General features: G+C 38.2%; 1 long non-coding RNA gene across 1 annotated transcript; it reads left to right on the top strand.

The window, feature by feature from the left end:
• The first annotated feature begins 511 nt into the window (after positions 1–511).
• LOC143642677 (uncharacterized) lies at positions 512–10,754 on the top strand. Its single transcript, XR_013155791.1, has 3 exons — positions 512–572; positions 6,625–6,771; positions 10,590–10,754. It is a non-coding gene; the product is annotated as an uncharacterized LOC143642677 (long non-coding RNA).
• The last annotated feature ends 12,455 nt before the right edge of the window (positions 10,755–23,209 follow it).

Raw genomic sequence — 23,209 nt, 5'->3', positions numbered from 1 at the left:
TCCAATAGATACAACCTAAGGGTAACTATAGGACATTTTTCTCTAGCCTAGCTGGTAACTTCAGAAAGCAGTCACTGAGTACCTGCTGAACTGCGTAATTACAAAACAATAATTGGGATATGTCTCAATTTTACCCTCAGAAGCGTGATCCCTTTTGTGGATCTTTGTGTGTGAAAGAGAGAAACAATGGAAAGAATTGTGGAGTTACTGCCTTTTGAAAAGGTAAACCTGAATAGTTATAGGAAAGGCAGTATGCCAGGCTTTTTTTCTCAGAGATGAATTCTCCAACCAACTGCATTTTAAAGTTGAGGAAACAGGCTCCAAACAGTTATGTGACTTGCCTTAGTAAATGCAGAGCTGGAATTTGAATCTAGGTTGCTTTGGCTCTCCCAAACTATATGGCCCCAAATCAGAATTTGCACTTGTCAGTTACTAAACCAATGGTACTTTTGGAGCGGCTGCAGGTTCTGAAATCACCCACGGGAACTACCGTTATCATTCCATGGAATGTAGTGGTGGTTCCTTGTACACCAGCCCATCTTCTGCAGAAGGGAAGAAGCTGCTGCTTAGAGGTAGTGCATAGGAGGGGGTGCAGAAAGGCCCCTACTGCCTAGAAATATTATTTCTTCTCTCTTATCTGATCCGCAATGGCAGCCATTAAAGCCAGCCTTGGTTTAAAAAACAAAAGTACCATTCTCTTCAGAAATCCTCTGTAAGAGTCCACACCTGCTACCCACGAGTAAGCAAGATAGATGAAGTTCTTCCAGCTCTGTCTCATTAGTTGTTCCCTTGGCAGAACCAGAAAACCTGGCCTAAGAAAAAGACATTTGACAAGCAGGTGTCTCCAGTGCTCAGAGAAGGCTCAGTGAAGGCAGCAGGTCTGGACAGGGGTCCTGAAACCTGAAGAGTAATGGGGCAGCCCATAGACAGAGTGAGCTTCAGCCATGGGCTGCCTGTAGTAGTGACTTTTTGTTGTTGTTGTTGTTGTTGTTGTTACAAATAACAGACACCAACCCGAGCTAGCTAAAGGAGTAGGGCATTACCAGAAGCAGGCAGAGGAAAGTCCTGGGACTGCAGCAGCAGTTCATAGTGAGTTCAGTCTGTAGCTGTCCAGTGACTTGACTTGGCTCTCAATTCCAGTTTTTCTCAAGCCTCAAGTGAGAGTGAGAGTATGATATGCTCAGCTTAATTTATTTTCGAAGTGGTCTTAATCAGCAAAGACTGTGTGTGGGGAGAGGGAAGGAGAGGTGCAGTGGGATGTTCACACAACAGAAGTGGCAGAAACAGATTCTATCTGGGGAGTTATTCTGCGAGGGAAAGCCTCTCAGAAGTCTTAGAGGCAGTATAGCATAGTGGTTGAGGGCAGGCTCTGGGGCTAGCTTTCCTGAGCTCAAACTCTAGCTCTGCAACTTCCTGGGATAACTTAAGTATTCTGAGTGTCGGCTCACCTCTAGTGTGATGATAATAATTGTACCTACTACATTAGAGGTAAAGCATTAAATGAGTTAATAACTACAAAGAGCATAAGACAGTGCCTGGTACACAGTAGTCCCTCAAGAAAAATAAGTATTTTTATTAATAATTATCTAGCCTTTGGGCCATCATATTATTATATACTGATTGGTCAAACAGGTCCACTTCACTTTAAAACACTCACTGGGGAATTTTTGATGTGTGATTTTATGAAAAATATAGAGGAGAACAATTGGATGATCAATTTGTTATGAAAGATTTATGTAGTTAACTTAGACATATATGTATATGCAACAAATCAAACAAATATACAGATATAAAGTCTTTAACAAAAAATAAAAGACAAAAAACAAAGAAGAAAAATATATGATTTAACATTAAAAGCAAATTCATAAAAGAAAAAAAAAGATAAGTTGGGCTTCATTAATGTTTAAAACTTTACTCTCCAACGGGCACCATTAGGAGAATGAAAAGACAGGTCACAGACTAGGAGAAAATATTGCAAATCATATATCTAATATAGGACTGGTATCCAGAAAAAAGAATACTTAAAATCAATAATAAGAAGATAAAATACCTAATTAAAAAATTAGCAGAAGATTTGAAGAATTTTACCAAAAAAATTATATGAATGGCTAATAAGCATGGGAAAAGATGCTCCACATCTTTAGTTAGGGAAAATGCAAATTAAAATCACAATGAGAGGCCCCAACCTGATCAAGATGGCAGAGTGACTCCATTACCCCACAGAAGCTTTGAATAATCAGTAAGAATTGGCAGAAACATCTTTCTCAAAGCTCCAGGACATAGTTAAAGTATTGCAGTCTCAGGCTGTGTGCTGAATCGAGAAAAAGTTTACTTAAAATCAGTAGAATCTCATCATACTATGACTGGCCTGTCCCCCCCCCTCACCTGGTCAATGCAAAGCCAGCCCATGTTCCCAGTATGAATATCTGATCTAGGTTCCAGAGGGAGCAGAGTAACCCTCATGCACATATTGGGAGCATGTATGTCTGGACCAATCTGTCTGGTGGTGGCCTGAGGGACTGGCTGTTCCAGAACTTGCCCTGCATGTAGAAGACACCTCATGGACCTCTTCTATAGAACACTGTGGGACAGCAGTTAAATCACGTTGCCTGGGGCAGGGGATTAGTGGCTGTAGGATATAGTGAAATGCCCAGGACCATGAGGATACTGTTTCCTAGGGAAGAAGGGACATTTAGAACTGTGTAAACAATGGATCTGCTAGGGACATGTGCATGCTCAAGAAGCATGCACAGAAAGAATCAGAGAAGCTTTGGCCTGGAGTTATTCTTTACCCTCATTGTATGGACAAGCCATGAAGAAGAGCACTTGCACAGGTCAATCTGCAAAAACTGGGAGAGGGGCTTTCTTTAACTTTTTCTTCTCCTTCTTCTTGTCCTCCTCCTTCTACTTCTTTTTCTTCTGGTTGACTTGAATCAAGGACAGCTGCTAAGGAACAGAAGCATCAGAGTCTCAATGCCAGTGACAGAACATCATTAAAATATCAAAATGTCTAGGTTTCAACAAAAGATTACAAAATATACAAAGAAATAGGAAGTGATAACCCAGGCAAAGGAGAAAATCAAAGCACTAGAAACCATCACTGAGGAGGACCAGACCTAGGGCGTATCAGACAATGACACTTTTTAAAAATGGACCTAAATATGATCAAAGAGCCAAGGAATAACAGGGACAAAGAACTAAAGGGAACCAGGCAAATGAAAGATGAACACAAAAAAGAATATCAATAGAGAGATGAAAATTATGAAAAGAAACTAAACAGAGCTGAAGACCACAGTGAAAGGAATTAAAAATTCCCTAGATGGGCGGGCCGCGGTGGCTCAGCGGGCAAAGTGCTTGCCTGCTATGCCGGAGGACCTCGGTTCGATTCCCGGCCCCAGCCCATGTAACAAAAACGGAGAAACAGAATACAATAAAACAAGAAAATGTTTAAATGTTTCCCTTTCTTCCTTCTTTCCTTCCTTCTATCCTTCCTTCCTTCTCTCTGTCTTTCCTTTAAAAAAAAAAAAAAAAAAAAAATTCCCTAGATGGGTTCAACACCAGAATGGAGCTGGCAGAAGAAAGAATCAGTGAACCCGAAGGCAAGCCAGTTAAAATCATTCAGTCTGAGGAGGAGAAAGAGGAAAGAATGAAGAAAAGTGAACAGAACCTGAGGAACCTGTGGGACACCATTAAGCAAACCAGTGTACATATCATGAGAGTTTCAGAAGAAGAAGAAAGAGAGAATATTCAAAGAGATAGTGGCTGAAAACTTCCCAAATTTACTGAAAGACAAGAATATCCACATCCAAGACATTCAACAAATTCCAAACAGGATAAACCAAATAGACCCACACTGTGCCATGTTATAATCAAACTGTGGAATGTCAAAAATGAAGAGAAAATCCTGAAAGCTGCAAGAGTGAAGTGACATGTCAAATCATGGAGGCAAGAAAACATACTTAAAGTGCTGATAACAAGAAACTACCAACCAAGAATTCTTTATCTGGCGGAACTGTCTTTCAAAAATGAAACAGAGATCAAGACATTCCCAGATAAACAAACCTGAGAGACTTCATCCCCACTAGACTGGCCCCACGAGAGATGCTAAAGTGAGTTCTGCAAGTTGAAAGGAAAGGACAATAGACAATAGACTGAAGTCACATGAAGAAATAAAGAGCGCTTTCAGAGTAACAATAGTGGGTAAATACAAATGCTAATATTATTGTATTTTTGATTTGTAACTATTTTTTACTTCCCACGGATCTAAAATGCAAATGTAAGCAATGTAATGATAAATCAGTAGTTTTGGACTCAAATGTATAAAAATGTAATTTGTGAGAATGGCATAAAAGTACGGATTGGAGGAGTATAGAAACATAGTTTGTGTATACTGTTGAAGTTAAGTTGGTATGAAGGCAAATGAAATTGTTATAGATCTCGTTATAACAATGGTCTATACAATGAACCAGTCATAGATGTTATAGATCATCTATAACAATGAACCAGTGTACATATCATGAGAGTTTCAGAAGAAGAAGAAAGAGAGAAAGGGGCAGAGAGAATATTCAAAGAGATAGTGGCTGAAAACTTAACAAATTTACTGAAAGACATGAATATCCACATCCAAGACATTCAACAAATTCCAAACAGGATAAACCAAATAGGCCCACACTGTGCCTGTTATAATCCTAGATTGTTATAGATCTAGGATGTTAAATTTAAGTCCCATGGTTACTACAAAGAAAATATCTGAAACATGCAAGCTCATATAGACAGAAATTAGAGTACAGGTTGCCAGGGGTGGGGACCAGCGAGAATGAGGAATTAATGCAAAATAGGTGTAGGGTTTCTGTTTGGAAAAGTTTCTGTTTGGAATGGAAGGTAGTAAGGGTAATGCAGCACAGTGAATGTAATTGTTCCCACTGAATGGTATTTTTGGAATGGTTAGATGGGAAGTTCTATACTGTATATATGAAGAAAGAAAAAAATAAAAGAAAGAATGAGGGAAGGGAGAGAGGGAAGGAGGGAGGGGGGAGAGAGGGAGGGAGAAAGAAAGGAAGGAAGGGAAGAGGAAGGAAGAAATGAAGGAAGGAAGGAAGGAAGGAAAAGCAAACAGTGAGACCATGGCAGTTAAAGGCAATACATGATCCTAGGTGGGATCTAACAAAGAAGGAGAGAAGACTCGGATGTATATCATTGAGACATATAAAAAAATTGAAATATAGACTGTAAGCTTTATATCAATATTACGTTTCTTAAAGTTGATAGCTATCCTTAAGGTGGATACATAAGTGAATATCCTTGTTCTTAGGAAATGTACATGGCAATATTGTGTGCAAGGGCATGATGTATACAATGTACACTCAAGGGTTCAGAAAATGTATAGATAGACAGACATATACAGATGATAGATAGATGAATTGCAATGGTGCAGCAGATATGGCAGGTATTCGAACTGGTAGTCCTGGATGTCTGGAAGGATGGGGTATGTCTTCATAATCGTCGCTGTGGGTGTGAAAGTATTTAATAATAAAAAGCTTAAAGTTAAAAAATAAATCCTGAGATGCCACTACATACTCAGTAGAATGGCTTTGAGTCAAACAACTGACAGTACCATGTGTTGGGGATGTGAAGAAACTGGAACTCTTATACACTGCTGGTGGGAAGTTAAAATGGTGCAACCGTTTTGGCAAATAGATTGGCAATATCTTCAAAAGTTAAACATAAATTTACCTTAGTACCCAGCAATTTCATCCCTAGATGGCTACAAGAAAGAAATAAAACAAATGCTCACACAAAGACTTGTATGAGAATGTTCAATTAGCTATTAAACTATTAAAATTTTATAATAGCTAAAAATTGGACACAATCCAAATTGCCAATGATTGGTGAATATATAAACAACTCATGGTGTTGCACAATGGGATAATATCCGGAAATTAAAAGAAACAAAATACTGAAATATTCAACAGCATAGCTCAACCTCAAATGCTTTATGCTAAGTAAAAGAGGACAGACTCAAAAGACTCACTCCATCTTGCATGATTCCACTTATATGAAGTTTCTAGAAAAGGTAAACCTACAAAGATTAGTAAGCAGAAGAATAATTGCATGGGGTTTAGGGTAGAAGTGGGGATTAACTGTAAACAAGCACCAGGAAATTTTGGGGGTGTTAGAAATGTTCTGAAAATGGATTGTGGTAATGGTTACACACTGCATAAATTTACTAAAAGCATCAAATTGTATATTTATCGTGGATGAATTACATGTTAATTATAGCTCAATAAAGCTGCTTTAGAGAGAGAGAGAGGAAATTTCTGTCCTATATTTCAATCATTTTGAATGAGGTACAGGAAAAGCTATACCTAGAGATAATGGAGAAAGAAGGGATCTCTGTCTTAATGCTACATCATTTGTCTTTGTTTAATAATGCTTTATACCCTGTCCCACACCCATTTCCCCACCGATGCACCTTAGCATAGTAACTTTCTATTATCAGGGTTGATAAATCATGTATTGACAATGGAGTCTAATAATACTTCACGTTGAGACTTTAGGCAGAGTCTTTACCAACAGTATTTATCTAGCTTTAGCTAATCCCCTCTCTGATTTGCTATTTTGCAGATCCAAACATTGGAATGTATGAAACTATTGTCAAGGAAAATTCTCCAGTGCTGATTTCTATAGCTGTCTGCTAATACTCAGGAATTTCTTTCCTCTCTTCAATGTATCATATGGCCCTGATCTCAACAGGAAGAAAACAACTTTCAGGTTGAGTGTTACATCAAAAAGACTTCTGTTAACTAAAAAAGTTATTCACTTGATAGTTACTTCCTGTGTCAAACCATCAAATGTTCCCACTGACTACAGCAATCTGGAGGTCTATTGTTTATATCATGCCAAAATACTAATATAACACCCCTGAAAGAATAATATTCATTCAGTTATATATCCATCTATTCACCCAAAGCATGGGTGGATCATCAACAATGATTTCTTGGACACCGACTGTACACTATACACTGTGCTAGATATGAGGGGACAGAACAATGAGTAAGAAAGATATGATCTTCAACACAGAGCCCAAAATCTTTTTCAGATGAAAGATAAAGGCCAAGTATTGGAGACACATTTCCCCTACTTTCCAAGCTTCCTTGGGGCTGCTTTAGCTCCTCTGATGGTCTATGGGTGATATCTCAGGTGGGTGGTGACTATGTGGAAGCTTGGATAGTGGAGGCAAGGAGCTCTGGGGGCTGGCAGTGATTTTGATCCACTGGTAAGGGTCTCTTGGGCAAACTCTCGTGGGACAGGGTTTAAAGCAGTCTCCTTTTTAATGGCAATTGCCAAAGTCTCAAGGATAGCCATAAGAACTTTGGCAGTGGGGTAGTGTGATGATGGCTCAGTGGCAGAATTCTTGCCTGCTGTGCAGGAGACCCAGGTTCGATTCCCAGTGCCTACCCATGCAAAAGAAAGAAAGAAAGAATAAATACATAAATAAATGGAGGACTCTGCCATTGTCAGTGGTGCTGCCAGCACCTCTGCAAATTAAAAAGAAGTCAAATACAAGTTACGAGTCTTTTTATGAAAGTATGCCTCTTCTACTTGCTTGGAAACACATCAATTCTGTTAAGTAGATTAGTTTTGTACCATAATTTTCCAAGAAATGGGAATCCATTTGTTTCTCAAATATTTCATATTTCTGTGAATACATAGTAAAGCATGTTCGCTTTTCAACTCTTGAAGTATTTTCAGCACAGCGGTATGTGGTAGCTAGGCAATGGCATTTGATAACATTGCTTTTAGAACGGGAATTAAGAATAACATGTCCAGTTGGAACACTACAGAGAAAAGAACATAATAAGTAATGAGCCAATTTATAATCAGAACCAAAAGATAGATCCCCAATCTTTACTTTGAAAGAACAACAACAAAAAATATTAAAAATGGAACAGTGTCTTAGGTGATATAAATGAGTTAAAAACTGTTTAGCCTTTCTGGCCTAAACTGACCCTGCATGTGATAGAGTTGGAAGCTTCTTGAGTTACATCATTTGCAAAGTAACACACAGTCTGATCTGCAATACATCAGCCACATGGGACTGCAATGGGTAGTTCTTTTCCTTCTGACTATCTGGAGATTCCCACCACTGACAGCATTTCCTCTTAGGTCAGGGATGGCAAATATGTGGCAGATGTGTCCATGCCTAGAGCACCATCATTTATCCATTAAAGCACCCTTTACCACTGAGCCTAGAAGGGCCTCCACATCCCTTCCAGCTCAGCCCCACTACCAATCAGATGCAATTAACACATTTGACGATATCTATTTGTCATCCTTGGAGTAGGCAGTAACGACTGGGACATTTATAGTGAAATGAATATATGTTGCCTGGAAAGGAAAAGGTTGCCTTGACCAGGAGTAAAGAGAATCAGGAGACAGAGTCTGAATAGGAGCAGGATAGCAATGACCGGATGAGGCCAGGCCTGGAAGCCTGAGGGGCTGGTCCATGGAGACAGCACAGAGAGGAGTGGAGAGAGGAGAGAACAACCAGACTTTGCCCATTTCACAATTTCCCTGGGGTCAAGATGTTCTGGCTCTTTGCACTATCCTGAGGAGTATGGTGGAGAATGACTCAGAAGGAGGTGGTCTCCTAACAGTGAGTCACCTCCTACTTCCTGCATTACCTGGACTTTTTAGGAAGTTTTCCATCAAAAACTGGTTAGGTCAGCCCAGCCCTAACAACCACGTGGACTGACGACATCATGCTTTAAGGCAAATCTGAGTAAACAGAGTCAAGTATCCCTGTCCTAATCATTTCCACTGAAAACGTAAATATAAACTTTAAGACCTCAAGGGCCATGAAGTTTGCAGTCTTCACAATGGATGGCCTGAAGCCATGTGAGAGTAGCCAGCCATTACTACTTAAAATTCCCTGATAAGGTATTTATTGACTCTTTAATAGATTGACAAAGACCATAGAAATAGACTACGAATTGCCACTTTCCCCGCTTACTGACTTTAGGTGACTCCTGTTATTTCTTGATCTCCTAATCTGTAAAGTAGGATAACTTCTTATTTAAAAAGAAAAATAATAACAAAGTTTCTTAAGGATTGCATTAGTTTTCTAGGACTGTTGTAATAAATTGCCTCAAATTTAGTGGCTTAAAATAACAGAAATTAATTCTCTCACAGTTCTAGAGGCCAGAACTCTGATATCAAGGTCCTGGCAGGGCCATGTGCCTGCTGAAGGCCCTAGGGCAGGTTCCTGCCTTGCTTGTTCCAGCTCCCGGCATTGCTGGGTTTGTGGCAGCATAGCTCCAATGGCTGCCTCTGTCATCACATGGCCTTCTCTGTGCCTCTGCGTCCTCCCTCCTCTTATAAGGACATTGGATTTAGGGCTCTCCCTAAATCCAGAATGACTTCTTCTTGAGATCTTTAACTGATTACATCTGCAAAGACCCTGTTTCCAAATGAAGTCACGTTCTGAGGTTCCAGGTAGACATAAATATTTGGGGAACACCATTGAACTCGCTATTAGTACATACTGTTTGCAAGATACTGAGGTTGTTCTGTGGTTCTGCGGAGTAATCTGAGATGGAATAAAGATAGTGCCTTCAGGGAGTTTATACCTAACAGAGGAGAGTAAGACAAATAGAACAATAACAGTGAATTCAAGGCAGAAAAGGCGAGGTCTGAAGAGAAATGCAAGTATTGTAGTGTCAAGGGGAAGACAGACCACTGACTCAGCTTATTCTGGTTGGAAAGGTGTTCAGCCAAGCCTGCTTTAGGTTTGTTTTTGTCTTTGTTGATGGAGGAATAAAAGGCTGAGTCCATTGATTTTATGTTTTTTTGTTTTTTTTTTTTTTACATGGGCAGGCACCGGGAATCGAACCCGGGTCCTCGGGCTTGGCAGGCAAGCATTCTTACCTGCTGAGCCACTGTGGCCGGCCCCCATTGATTTTACCCCCTTAAAATTTTACACCCTTAGACATTATTCATGGAAGAAAAGCACAGTGAACTGGTAAATAATTTGAACCTAATATCTATGAGGCTGTGCTATATGTTTTAAAATTATAGGGAGTTCATTCACAGTGCATTAACACAGAAGGTAAAACTTCCTCAGACACAAGCCAGAATTTCAGAGCAAGGAACAGAGGGGAGGTTTGATGTCTTCAAGTCAAACTCTGGGTTCATTAGGACAAAGCTGCCAATGTGAAAGAAATGTTAACATTTTGTTACTTTTAAAAACAGTTACTTTTCTTTTGATTCCTAGCTGAGAGATAAGCTGAAGAATTTTTAAAGCAAAAAGCTAAAAATAAACTGATCTTCTTTAGTTCTTCTTTCCACCGTAGGGTTCTAACCCAATTAGCTGATTAAAATGAAAATAAAATTGTGATCGGTTTTGGTTGCTCTTTCTCCTCCCAGCTGTTGAGCCTCACTGTAATTAGCATTTTTATTTCTTAATATCTAACTTTAGTCAAGAAAGCAAAATTGAGTGTGCAAACTGAGTAATTTACTAGGTCTACCCCCCCCCCCCCATTCAGTAAGATTCATATTTTCACAATGTTACATGTATATTTTGTTTTTAGGACATGAAGAATAACTTCAAAAGAAGAGATCTAGTAGCAAGGACTTCTCTAGCTGCATCTTTTCTTATTCATCTCAAACCTGGAGCAAACTACCATATTTGAGATATATTACGTTTCGCCTCAACTCACCTTAGACGTACTAAATATTAAATCAAATAAAAATGGAAAGATATATTGATAATGCCTCTGGTATTCCATTCAAATTTTTTCTAAATTAAATTTTCAAATGTCCTACATACCCAAATTGTGATTGTATCATCATTTCTATTACATTAGAAGAATTTAAATAGTTTACCCTAAACCAAATAATAACTTACATAGCAGGGCTGAAACAGTCCAGAACTGCTGATTTCTAACTATTTGGGGCACCCTTTGCCCATATGCCACTGTCACATTGCTTGTCTAATTTTCCGTATCCGCACTTGCAGACTCTCTCCCCATGTCATACTTAAGCAATGCATTTTATTTCCAATAAAATTACTTCTTTTGATTTGCAGGGATAGATTAGCTTATTATTTCATTCTGAAAGCCTGGATGTATACCTGGATTTTACAATGATGAATATTACTAACATTATATTTTTGTCTCAATAATTTCTATCTTTAAAGTATTTGATGGACATCTTCTATTAAAAGGTTTTCATTTTTGATTGGATATTAGGGAATATATATCCTTTTGCCTTAGCCTGAAGTTCTTTTCCTCCCTCCCTCTCTTCCTCTCCCCCTTCCTCCCTACCTCTCTCTCTTTCTCTCTTTTTTGTTTTGCTTTGTGGGATTTATATCATGTGGTGAGACTCAAGCAACAAAAAATTAAATTAGAAATCTAATAAGAGCCTCAGATGCTTAAATATTTCCCCCTAAATTGTGATGAACTCTGTTCATATTGCTTCCAAGCTTAAGGGTCAAGTCCAGACTAAATTATGTGGTATCAAAGACAAAGGCAATTGTAAGAGTTTATTTACCAAATGTCAGAATAAAAATCAGTAGGTGACAGCCTCTCCAGAACATCAGATCGTTCCCATCTCCCTACCCCATCTTTTTGCAGCCCCTTCTAACATGAAACAGAATGGCCATAGCCCAAATACCCTTAAAGAGAGGGATAAAAAGATCAAATGTGGTGGTGGACTTATACAGAGAAGATAGGATTTAACAAATGAATATGATCCCTGAATCATTAAGTTGATATCTCTTTTAGTCTCCAGGACTAGAAGTAAAAACCTAAAATTGTGGAATTGTAACCCATGTCAAACTCTGAAATGTGTTCTACAATTAATTGTAGCGCTGTGCTTGGAAATTTATTGCTTTCTTGTATATATGTTATTTTTTACAGAAAAAGAAAAAAAAGTTGATTGTGATGATAAAAAAATATTTATTCCTTCTAGCCTCCTATATTCTGGAGCTGTTAGAAGGAAAAATCTGACAGGATCGTATGTAGCCCATGACAGATTCTGGGATCTGTCCTGTAACTACAGATGTTGAAAAGCACTTTGAAAACTATTGATTTTTCTTTCTTTGCTTTGTATATATGTTATATTATACAATAAAAAATTTAAAAAAGAATCAGAGGGTGCGATGCTCCCACCACCTGTTTTACACACACATACACACCTTTAAAGTTTCCTTTCTAAATGCTTGGCAATTTTTGTGGAAAATACTCTAGGGTGTGCTATTTAAAACAGACCTTATTTAAAGTGGGTCATTTTATACTTTCTGATATTCAGATACAACATTTCCTACAAAAACACATGGACTTTTAGGCTTAGATATTAATTCACCTTAGCAAATAATATGTTTACCAGTTTCATATCATAAATGTCTTTATACATTTATGGGCTGAAGAATGTATGTCTTTATTGAGTTTCTGTTCTGTGTCAGGCTCCTTTCGTTGCGTCTAGGCCCCAAAATGACTGCCTGGGTTGAAATCCCAACCCTGCCACTCTCCACCTGTATGACCCTAGGTACCTTATTAATCCAGCTGCATCTTTGTTTTGTCATCTGTAAGATGAAGATAATGACAGGACTTAGCTCTTCTATAGTTGTGAGGATTAATTTGTGTGCTGGTTTGAAAGTTTTAAGTACCCAAGAAAAGCCATGTTTTTATCCTGATTCAGTCTTGTGGAGGCAGCCGATTCTTTTAAACCTGGTTCAATAGTGCAATCTGAAAACTTTTGATTAGATTATATCCATGGAGATGTGACACACCCAATTGTGGGTATTAACTTTGATTAGAGGGAGATGTGAATCCACCCTTTCCAGGTGGGTCTTGATTATTTTACTGGGATCTTTTAAAAGAGGAAACATTTTGGAGAGAGTCGGAAATGAAACCACAGAGCCAACAGAAACTTCACAGCAGAGCAGCCACAGATGCAGACACATGGAGAACAGAGACATGGATGTTGGGAGATGCTTGGAGCCCAGCAGACATTGCCATGAGATGTTAAGCAATGCAGAACCTGGAGACACCCAAGAGATGAAAGCCAGACCCAGAGAAGCAAAGTGAAGAACCATCACAGGAATAGAAGTTGAAAGCAACGGAGCCCAGGAGCAAGGGAGCAGCAGATGCCAGCCACGTGACTACCAGCTGACAGAGCTGTTCCAGACCCATCGGCCTTTCTTGAGTGAAGGTCACCTATTGTTGGTGCCTTAATTTGGACACTTTGACTTCCTTAGAATGTAAACTTACAACTTATTAAATTCTCTTATATAAAATCTATTCTAGTTCTGGTATATTGCTGTCCAGCAGCTTACAAACTATAACTGTTTGATAATACAGTAAAATAGACACTGCCTGTCCCCTAATCAACAATCAATAAATGTCACCTGTTACTACTGTAGCTATCTTCTCATATTAGCACCTTCAGTCCTTTACTTCATCCGCTGAGGAAGGCATTAGTCATTATTGCACCTCTTTTATGGATAAATAAATACAAAACCAGTGAGGTTTAGTGACCCTCCCCCAGTCACAGGGCTTTCACCATCTGAGCCGGTATGTGAAGTCTACCTAACTCCAAAGCTTATGCATTACACTGTGGCATTCTTTCTCTGTGTATAAATGATACATCATTATAGGATATTTTCTATATGATTACTGACTTTCAGAATAAATTAGTAAACTTCAGTTTATCATATATTTCAGCAATTAATTAATTCCAGTGGCTGAAATATTTGTAGACATTGTAAATTTTATTTTATGAAAAAGGCACAGGTAATTAAGAAGTAAATTGGTAGAGAAATTTAGCTAAAGAGGAGGAATGAAAAGAAAGAGGTGAAGGAGGAGGAAGTGGTGGAGGGAGAGAAGGAGAAATACACAGGCATTTATACTCACATTCTAAGATGTATTCCAAATTTGGGGCAGAATCACACCAATCTCTAACCTCATTTACATTGCCCAAAATTATTTTGGAGACATTAAGACGTGACTTGAAGAACACGGACTTTAAAATTAGGTAGAGTTCAGTTATCTGAATTCCAGCTCTGAATTGGGAGCCCCAAGCGTTCGTTTTCTTCTCTGTAAAATCAGGATAGTAATGTCTACTTCATAGGTTTGTGAAGAAGATGGAATGAAACCATGTTTGTGAAACGCCTAGGACATATATTATGTCTAGTCAATGCCAGGCTATCATAACATAACTAACTTTTCTGACAATTTTTTGAGGTCCTGTGAGGTTCTAAAGGGTGTTGGTAATATTAAAGAATGTTCAATATTAGGGTAATCATCACATTGAGAAATTGTAGAGATGGATGATAAATTAGAGGGCTTTCTAGTTCAATTACTTCATTTTATGTTTGTGGAAACTGAGACTCAAAGAGATTAAGGGAATTGTCTAAATCCACACAGCTAATTATTATCAGAGCGGGTATGAGAACCTAGCCTCTTAATTAATGATTCCTCTAATTTTTTTTAAAGTTGTAAATGAATGATCATACCACTTGAGCAATAAACAATGAAATACGAATATTTGTGAACAGAATTTAGGATTTTAATCAAATAATGCTATTATAAAGTTAGATATATATTTAATGATTACTGTGCTGCATGATGGTGAGGTGTAAATTGTAGGTAGCTCATATTAATAAACATCATTGTAATTATTTTGCACAGCCAAGCCAAGAGAGGGAAAATCGAATGAAGTAGAGCAGGAAACTGCTCTGAGAACCTCTATGAAAGCTCCTGACTCTTACTCAGTGGGCCTATGGGCCTATGTAAAACAAAATTGTGTTTCTCTGGCAAAACAGGGGTTGGGGCAGCTGAGAAGTGATTTTGGAGGGAGGAAGGACAAAAGTTGTTACCTCTCACATCCTCTCCTAAGAACAGAGGAGTCAGCCAGTATTCCTTTTCTCTTACCCTATCAGCTTCTTGCTTGGATCTAGAAGTTTCTGGGGGCAGAATCCAAATCTCAACAGACAATGCTGGAGGGAATACCCAGAGCAGATGGATGGAGTAGCATTGCTTTTAGCAAAACTGTCTGGACTCCATTATCACTGTGTTCTTATTCCCAACACTTTGTGGTCAGTGCAGTGATAAACTTGAGGTTATGGCCACCACAAACACCAGGTTATGGAGCAACCCCCACCCCAGCTGCTTGGAGATTCTTGGCAGGTTAACTAGCCTTGGCTGATTGTTCTTTGGAGAAAAATCTTATTTTTCGAATTCCTTTTTCTCTTTCTCCCAGCTGGACAGAGGCCTTCTTTTTTTATTTTTACTTCATCAGGACTGGTTCAACCAAGTGATTAAGAGAAATCCTCATTTCCTCAAGGACATTTTCTCCACGTGTTCACATGGCTGTTATCAGATTTTCTTCTGGAAGTTTCCCTGAAGCTTTATAATGTTCATTTATACTTGCTATCGATTATTTTAGTCAGATCACTTTTCCAATTCTTAAACTGAGGGAAAGGGATTTGATGAAGGTGGAGAGTGAGAAAAGAGAAGAATGAAGAGGCAAATGAGTTTGGGGGGATTTTAGGAGAGAGGAAGCCTTTATAAGGGATCCTGGAAGGAAACTTTGGTCAACCAGATAGCAGGGATGGAAGAGAAAATGTGCAAAGAGATGGGGGAGGCACACATACAGTGAAGGAGGTAAGATTTTAAAGGCAGACTTCATGCACTGTGAAAACTTTCTAGGACCTCCCCTCTTCTCATTTATGTCTTTCTGCCTCCCATGCCTGCTTATTTTAAATCTGATTAAGTTCTTGACACATCTCATTCCTGAAGGGCTGAAGTGGCAGGAGCTCTCTAAGAAGTGATGTGTATGAAGATCTTTCCAGAGATTGGCCCAGGACTACCTTTAGGCAGTGGGTGAGTACATTTCTTAAATGGTGTATGAGTATATTTAATGGTTCTATCTAGGTACAGTTTAACTGGAGCTCTGTCCTCTTATGACATTTTCCTAGTACCTTGTAACTTGGTTCTAATTGACATTTATGCCCATTGACAAGTCTACTTTCTTTATTTAGGTCACCCAGTCAGAGGGTGTGTGTCTGGGGGAGGCTGTGTAGGGAGTTGGAGGGCGTTGGTTGGCAGTCAACTGTGGCTTTGCATTACTCAGACCAACATGGTAGCTGTAGAATTCCCACAAGCATTGTTACTTTACCCGCTACCTTCTTGGTGCTTCTGTCATGCAGCCTGCCATTTTTATTGTTCTCGCTTTATTCCCCTTCTCCTGCCACCATCAGAAGTGTGGTCAGCACGAATGCTCTAGTTCCGCAGTACTGCTGTTGCTCAGAGGACCTTGGAATTAGAGGAAAGATTCGTCCTGGGATGGTGATAGCTCCTTCTCTCACCCAGTCTCAGATTTTGAGATAGACTACTAGGTTTAGGGATGGGGACTTCTGGTTTGAATTCTAGCTCTTTCTCTTAGTAACCCTGTGATCCTGGGCAAATAATTTAACATTTTAGGCTTGTTTCCTTTCTCCTAAGATGGGGACAATAATGCCTCTTTCATAGGGCTGTTATGAGAAACTGGGGGTCTTTTATGAAGGATTCCTGGCATATAGTAGGTGCTTAGTTGGTGGTGGCTGAGACATTATTTAGACATGGCCAACATGAGATGTATAGCCCAGAGTTCCTAAGGGTGGGCATGGAAATTACACATGTCTCATGACTCTGTTGTAGTTGTCGGTGATTTATAGATGGCTTCTAGGGTAATCTCTGTTCCCAGAGCTAAATTCAAGATCTTATTTTTAGACATTTTGGATTATGTGATTTCATGGAAGAGTTTTTTTCAACACTAATATTAGACCATTGAATCTTTTCTTAATAAATTCAGCGTGAGCCCAGAAATGGCTGGTCTTTTCAGAGCTGGGCTGGTGGCCATGGGAACCAAAGGCAGTGTGACTGTCTCCTGCTGGCCAGCCAGGAACTGGATATTATTGAAGGAGGGCTGTATTCTGAGTTTTGCATAGCCTTGTTGTCTGAACTCAAAGATAATGGTACCAGGCCTCTAGCCATGGTTACATGGTTACGTGTTACATAGCCCTGGAATTATTGATTTGAGACCCGTTTCTGACGTTGCCATAAATCCAAGGAAAGATGATGGACCCCAGTCCTCATCTGTTTTGGGGCATGTTAGGAAGGAATTCCCCAGAACAATAGCATCCTGAGGAGGGGCTTCTCATCTGGGTGTGCATTCCAGGATAGCATCATAGTATACTGATACCAATATTGATATCCAAACTAATATCAATAGCAATACTGTATTAATGCTAATACAAATGCTAACTACAATATTTTTAAATGCCAATGCTAATACTTTTATTTATGGCACGAACTACTATTTATTGAGATTCAGTATATGCCAGACTCTATGCAAAAACTTTGTAGGTAATAGCACATTTACTCCTCACAAGAATCGTTTAATGATAAAATACATGGTGCTTAATTGTGCCAGGAACTGTTCTAGGTATCTTACAGTTATTTACTTACTTCATTTTCATTACAATCCTAAGAGACAGGTAACATTATTATTCTCACAGATGGGATCAGATAGGTTAAGGAACCTGTCCAAGCTGACACAGTTAAATATGTGGCAGAGTAAAGATTTAAAAAGGTTTTTCTGACTCTTCATCTGGTGTCATGTGCATTTGAGAGTTCCAAGTGATGCCCTTTTGTATCTATAAGCTTTCTGTATGATTCTGTAACTACTAATGCAATTTCTGATAGTAAACTGTGTCGAGAGAATGTATCATTTTGGTTAAAAGACAATTTTACCCTCAAATTTTGCTCCACTTTAAAGTATCTTTTTAAATTCAGAAATGTTTTCTTTTGATTTTTCTTAATTTCAGTGAACTGACTTGAAGGTAGGCTTCAAACATGACTCCAAGATTAGTTTCTCATCCAGTGTTGTGAATAATACAGAGGCTGTCTTTTAAAAGCTTCTAGACTTTGAAAAAAATTCAGTGCGTATTCTTTGTGGTGACTTCCTCACCGTAATTTATTTGTGTATGTCTTTTTAATAGTGGACAAAGATACCAGAACCATTTCTTTAAATTGTTCTTGTCAAGCACCACTTTATTGTAGAAATTTCTTTCACAAATTGGATTTTAAGGAAAGCTTGGAGCTTAATGTTTATGGGGAATTTCCAGAAGAATTTGATTTTTATTCTTTTTCTTAGTTTCATATTCAATGTTAGTGTTCAGAAGGGCGTCCCAAATAAGGTCTTTGAGACTGAAGTCTTTCATCTGCAAGTTGGCCAAAACATAATCTATACAGAATAAATGCATAGCCAATTTTCCTGAATTTTCATCTGAAGAGATGACTCAAGGGGCTGGCAGAGAGTTCGTTTTTCCTTTAATCCATGCATTGGCCTGTAACTGCAATATGTCATTTGTCATTTGCAGCGGAGTTAACATTTTACAACTTAGACCTTTTTTGGATGACAGTGACTAGAATCTTACATTTCATACATTACAGCTTTCCCCAGGCTCCTGAGCTGTGAAAAGTGCTAAAATTCAGGACCAATCCTGTCAGGCATCTAATCATTTTACAAAACAGTCCATAACCTTGGCAGAGCTGTTGTGGAGTCTTTGATGGGAATGTAGGACTCACCAGGACTCTTTCATGGCTTAAAGCAGGACTTTCTAACCTGAAGTCCAGGGACTACCAAAGCATCTGTGCTTAGAATTCAGGGGCCCATGTACATGATGGGAAAAAAGTTACATCTTCATTTTCACTAATCCCTAGCTGAAATTTAGTACTTCCTTCCATTATGAATATAGGCTACAAACCACAATCATATTAACTGTATCTGTAATTTTGTCTCCGGTAGAAACCACAGGCATTTCTTTCATAGTAGAGTTGCTGCTGGTATCTCCAAATACCATTTATCCTCTTCTCTATTTTGAAAGTATGGTCATTATTGGACCGACTGCTATATATAAAGAAGCACATATAGAACTGTATCAAATTTCAAAAATATTTGACAGCTGTATTTAAATATAATTAGTTTGCAAGCCTATGTATATTATTTGATAGATTTTAAAACATTTTTCTGAAAGGGATCCACACCCGCTAAAGGGGTATGTGGCACAAAATAGGATAAGAACCTTTGGATAGTTGGGACAAAGGCAAAGGCATGTGGACCAAGGGAACAAGGGAACTCTGGTCAGGTGCTACTTCCAAGCCAAACTCTCTGTGCAGTGTCCTACAGAATCTTATGAAAGAGGAAGAGCGTTTAATTTGCCTTTCCAGCTTTTAGCAATGATGACTGACCCTCAATCTAACAGATTTAAGTCTGTTGAACATAAATAAAATGGGTCGGTCATTGCCAGGAATGTGAGCCAGTCCAAAGGGCTAATAGCCAACAGTACTTTTATCCACAATATATCAGGCATGAGCCAAGGTGGACTATGGAATTTCTATGGACTGTGCCAACCCATGTGATTTTTGTACAAGCTTTCCTATGTTGCTAAATGTTCTTGTACCAGTTTGAAGGGAATATGTAATATATAAAAGACACTGATGCAAGGCAGGTACTTATTCTTAAAGATGCACACAGAGACTCTAGCTTTGATTCTCCAAAATTTAGCATGAATCTAAGGGCACATCTCCATTCAGAGGTGGACTCTGTGACTTGGGACAGCTATTGTCTGAGATAAATATTTTACTCTGACTACTCATTGATGAAAGCATTTATTTGAAACAGCATTACCTTAAAATAGAAATAATTTGGGGAAATTATGCGTATCAGTTTGGATTAAGATCTGTTGCACGTAATTAGAAACCTAAAATCAAAGTATGATAAGAAGATAGTTATTTTCTCATATAAAAAAAAAGTCTAGAGGTAAGAAGTCCAAGTCTAGCATGGAAACTTGTTAAGTTTTCAGGGATTCAGGCTCCCTTTCTTTATCTGTTATTTCAACCTTAGCAAATGACATCTATCTCTAAATTGTCTCATGATCAATATGGCTAATTGAGTTCTAGCCATCACACCTGCATTCCAAATAACAAGAAGGAGGGAAGATAGATGGACAAAAGAGTTCTTGTCCTAACTGAGCCAGCTTTCTTTTAGCTGCTTTCTCAGTGAGTCCCATCCAACACTTCTGCTTTTACTTCATTGACCAGAATCTAATTGCATAAAGATTCCCATAAAGAATGGGAAATATGTTCTCTTTGTTAGATGTAGTGTTTTCTCCAATAAAATTGGGATTCTGTTTCTAAAAAAGAAAGGAAAATGGATGTTAGGTGTCAACCTACTGCCATATGACACTTATATATAGTGGCTTTTAATTAAGCATATGCATGCTTCAAAGAAGGATTCAAGAAAGAGTGCTATACTAGTAGACAGAAGTCCTGGGATGCTAGTCCTGCCTCTATCTTTTTTTTTTTAAGGAGTTTTATTGAGATATATTCACATACCATACAATCTATTCAAGCTGTACAATCAATGGCTTTTAGTATAATCATGGAGTTGTGCATTCATCACCACAATCAATTTTAGAACTTTTTCATTACTCAAAAAGAAAAACCTCACACCCCTTAGCAGTCACCTTTCAATTTGCCTCTATCTTTTATCTACCAAACTTAAGCAAATAACTTATTTCTCTGAAGTTTAGTTCTTTCATTTCAAAGAAAATGTGTCAATTAATTTCCTTTCTGCTTTCCAATTGTTGTGAACTTTAACTATGGTAATGTACATGAAAGCACTTTTAAAATGATAAAAAGCATTGCATAAACACAAGATATTTTGTGCCTTTGTGATGCATGAGAGCTGTAATCAGGGAGAAGAATGCTCAGCAGATCTCCCAGAAAACCAGTCACAACTAAAACCCTGGGCTAAGAAACAACCCCCACTTCTGTATTGGCATCAATTTCTGATAATATATTTTCTAAGTTTAGATGGAAATTAAGCTACTGTATCACCAGGCCAGTATATGATACCAGCTATATGTACCGTGACTGTGATATGGGTAAAGAAAGAAAATGTAGATGATAGTGTCATGTCTGATGACCAATGTCTTCATGGAAATCTTGGTCACTGTTGAGAGGACAGAATCAACTCCAGCTAAGGGAAGCAGAAAGGGACCTAGTGCAGGATTTAAAATGACTTATGGAATCACTGAGGGGGAGGAGCTGAAGACATAGCCCCTAGGCTGAGTTTCCTGGGACAACTCCCAAAGCCCCTGCAGAACTGCACTGCTGCTCTTGCCTTGATCGAGAAGCCATCTGTTAAATCACAAGTGTCATTTGAGCTCCTGACTCCATAGTCACTACCACAGTCTCATTCTCATACAGACTGGTTTACCCCAGCAAAATGATGTCTTCTGCCCAGTCTCTTGTTTCACTTAACTCCATTTATAAATCAAGACTCACATGATTGCATCCTGTTGGTGGAACCTCGATCAATCCAGAAGCCTTCAAAGGAGTATAAGAAATACAGCTTTTGTCTTTCCAGCCTCTGCTGGAAAGGGAAGCCCCTAGAAGCAGATTAGAACAGATATGGAATATCCTTAGTAAATGCTAGAGCGCATTTTAAATTGTACATACAAAATGGAAAGTGCTGAGGTACAAAAACACTGGCTATGTCTTAGAAATGAAATGATCTCAATGTGATATAATATAGTCAGAACAGAGGCTTCCTGGAATTTCATTCATCTCAAATAGGGATTAAAGGAAGAGGCAGAAAGCATAGGAAACATTCACATTCATATATCTGTAGCGTGTTATTCTTAAGTTAGATTCATTTGCCCCAGCATTAAACACAACTTAGACATATGAGGATGTTCCATCATGAATATCATTTCCTCATATATATCAATTCTTTAAATTTCCGTTTACTTCCATTGATTTAGAACCAGAATAACTCAGTCTAATGTCTCTACACATCATGACAAAACCACAATAATTAAAGTTCAATGTGTGCAGTAAAGATGATCTAATGACATTTTATTGACTGATAGGGTTCCCAATAATTATCTTTCTGCTTGAACAGCTTATCCAATAAAACATGAGGTATTCAAAAATAAGAATTGGTTGGAGAAATTGAAGAATGGCCACTATTCATAATGATTCTAAAAACAACTATGGAAAATAAAATGTATTCATCAGAGTGAGAAGGTATTTTTGTTGCTGCAGGTTAGCCCAGCTTCTGAGAAGGGCCAACTCCCAGATTTCCTCAGGCAATAGAACCAAGGCCTCTTACTGATTGGCATATTGGAGAAATTGGTGTTTTTGTGGTTGGTGTACTGGAAAAAGTAGGCAAATATGGCCAATAGGTGAAAGAATGAGTCTGATATCTCCAAAGAATGCTTCGGCAGGGTCTATCCAGAAGGAGTAGAGGAGGGAAGACTGGAAAGCAATGGGACAGAGAGAATATCCTTCTTTCTAAAGTATGTTTTGTTTTTCCCTAGGAAAATGGTTCTCAAACTTTTGGATCTCAGGTTCCTTTTAGATTCTTAAAAATTATTGAGGCCCTCCAAAGAGCTTTTGTTTATGAATGCCATATCTATCAATATTTACTATACTCTAAATTAAAACTCAGAAATTTAAAAACTGTTATTTATTTAAAATAATAATAAACCTATTACATATTAACATAAAGGTTGGTGCAAGCTGAACCCATATCGATAAACTTTGTCACTTTGTTACATTAAAATCCATTGGTCTAAGTTGGGCCATGGTGGCTCAGCAGACAGAGTTCTCGCCTGCCATGCCAGAGACCCGGGTTCAATTCCTGGTGCCTGCCCATGCAACAAATAAATAAATAAATAAATCCATTGGTCTATTTTATACTTTGAATGAATCTTTTATGATTTCTTGATTTTAAAAGATAATTTTAAAAAGTAATGAACATTATTCATTGGTCATTTGGAGAATATTAGTTGATTGAGGTATGCAAATATTCCAAAGGTTGACACATTATATTATACAACAAATATTACAAAACTGCATTTGCTAATGTCACTACTGAATTCATCAGAAATGTATTTAAGCATTGGGAAGCTGTCAAACTTAAGATGCTGAATACAAGTTCCCCCGAATTCTAACTTTCTAAATTTCTAATTTTCACTTGAATCTTAAATTCTGTTATTAGAACAAATGCTGTCAGGTGTTTTTCCTTAAAGTGACAGTCTTGCTTCATTCATTTTTTGAGAAAATGTCTGTGAAGTCTGAATCACCATAATTTT

The sequence above is a fragment of the Tamandua tetradactyla genome, chromosome 7 (assembly GCF_023851605.1).
Source record: "Tamandua tetradactyla isolate mTamTet1 chromosome 7, mTamTet1.pri, whole genome shotgun sequence".
Lineage (NCBI taxonomy): Eukaryota > Metazoa > Chordata > Mammalia > Pilosa > Myrmecophagidae > Tamandua > Tamandua tetradactyla.
The sequence above is the reverse complement of the archived record's forward strand: the minus strand, read 5'-3'. Positions and strand labels throughout refer to the sequence as shown.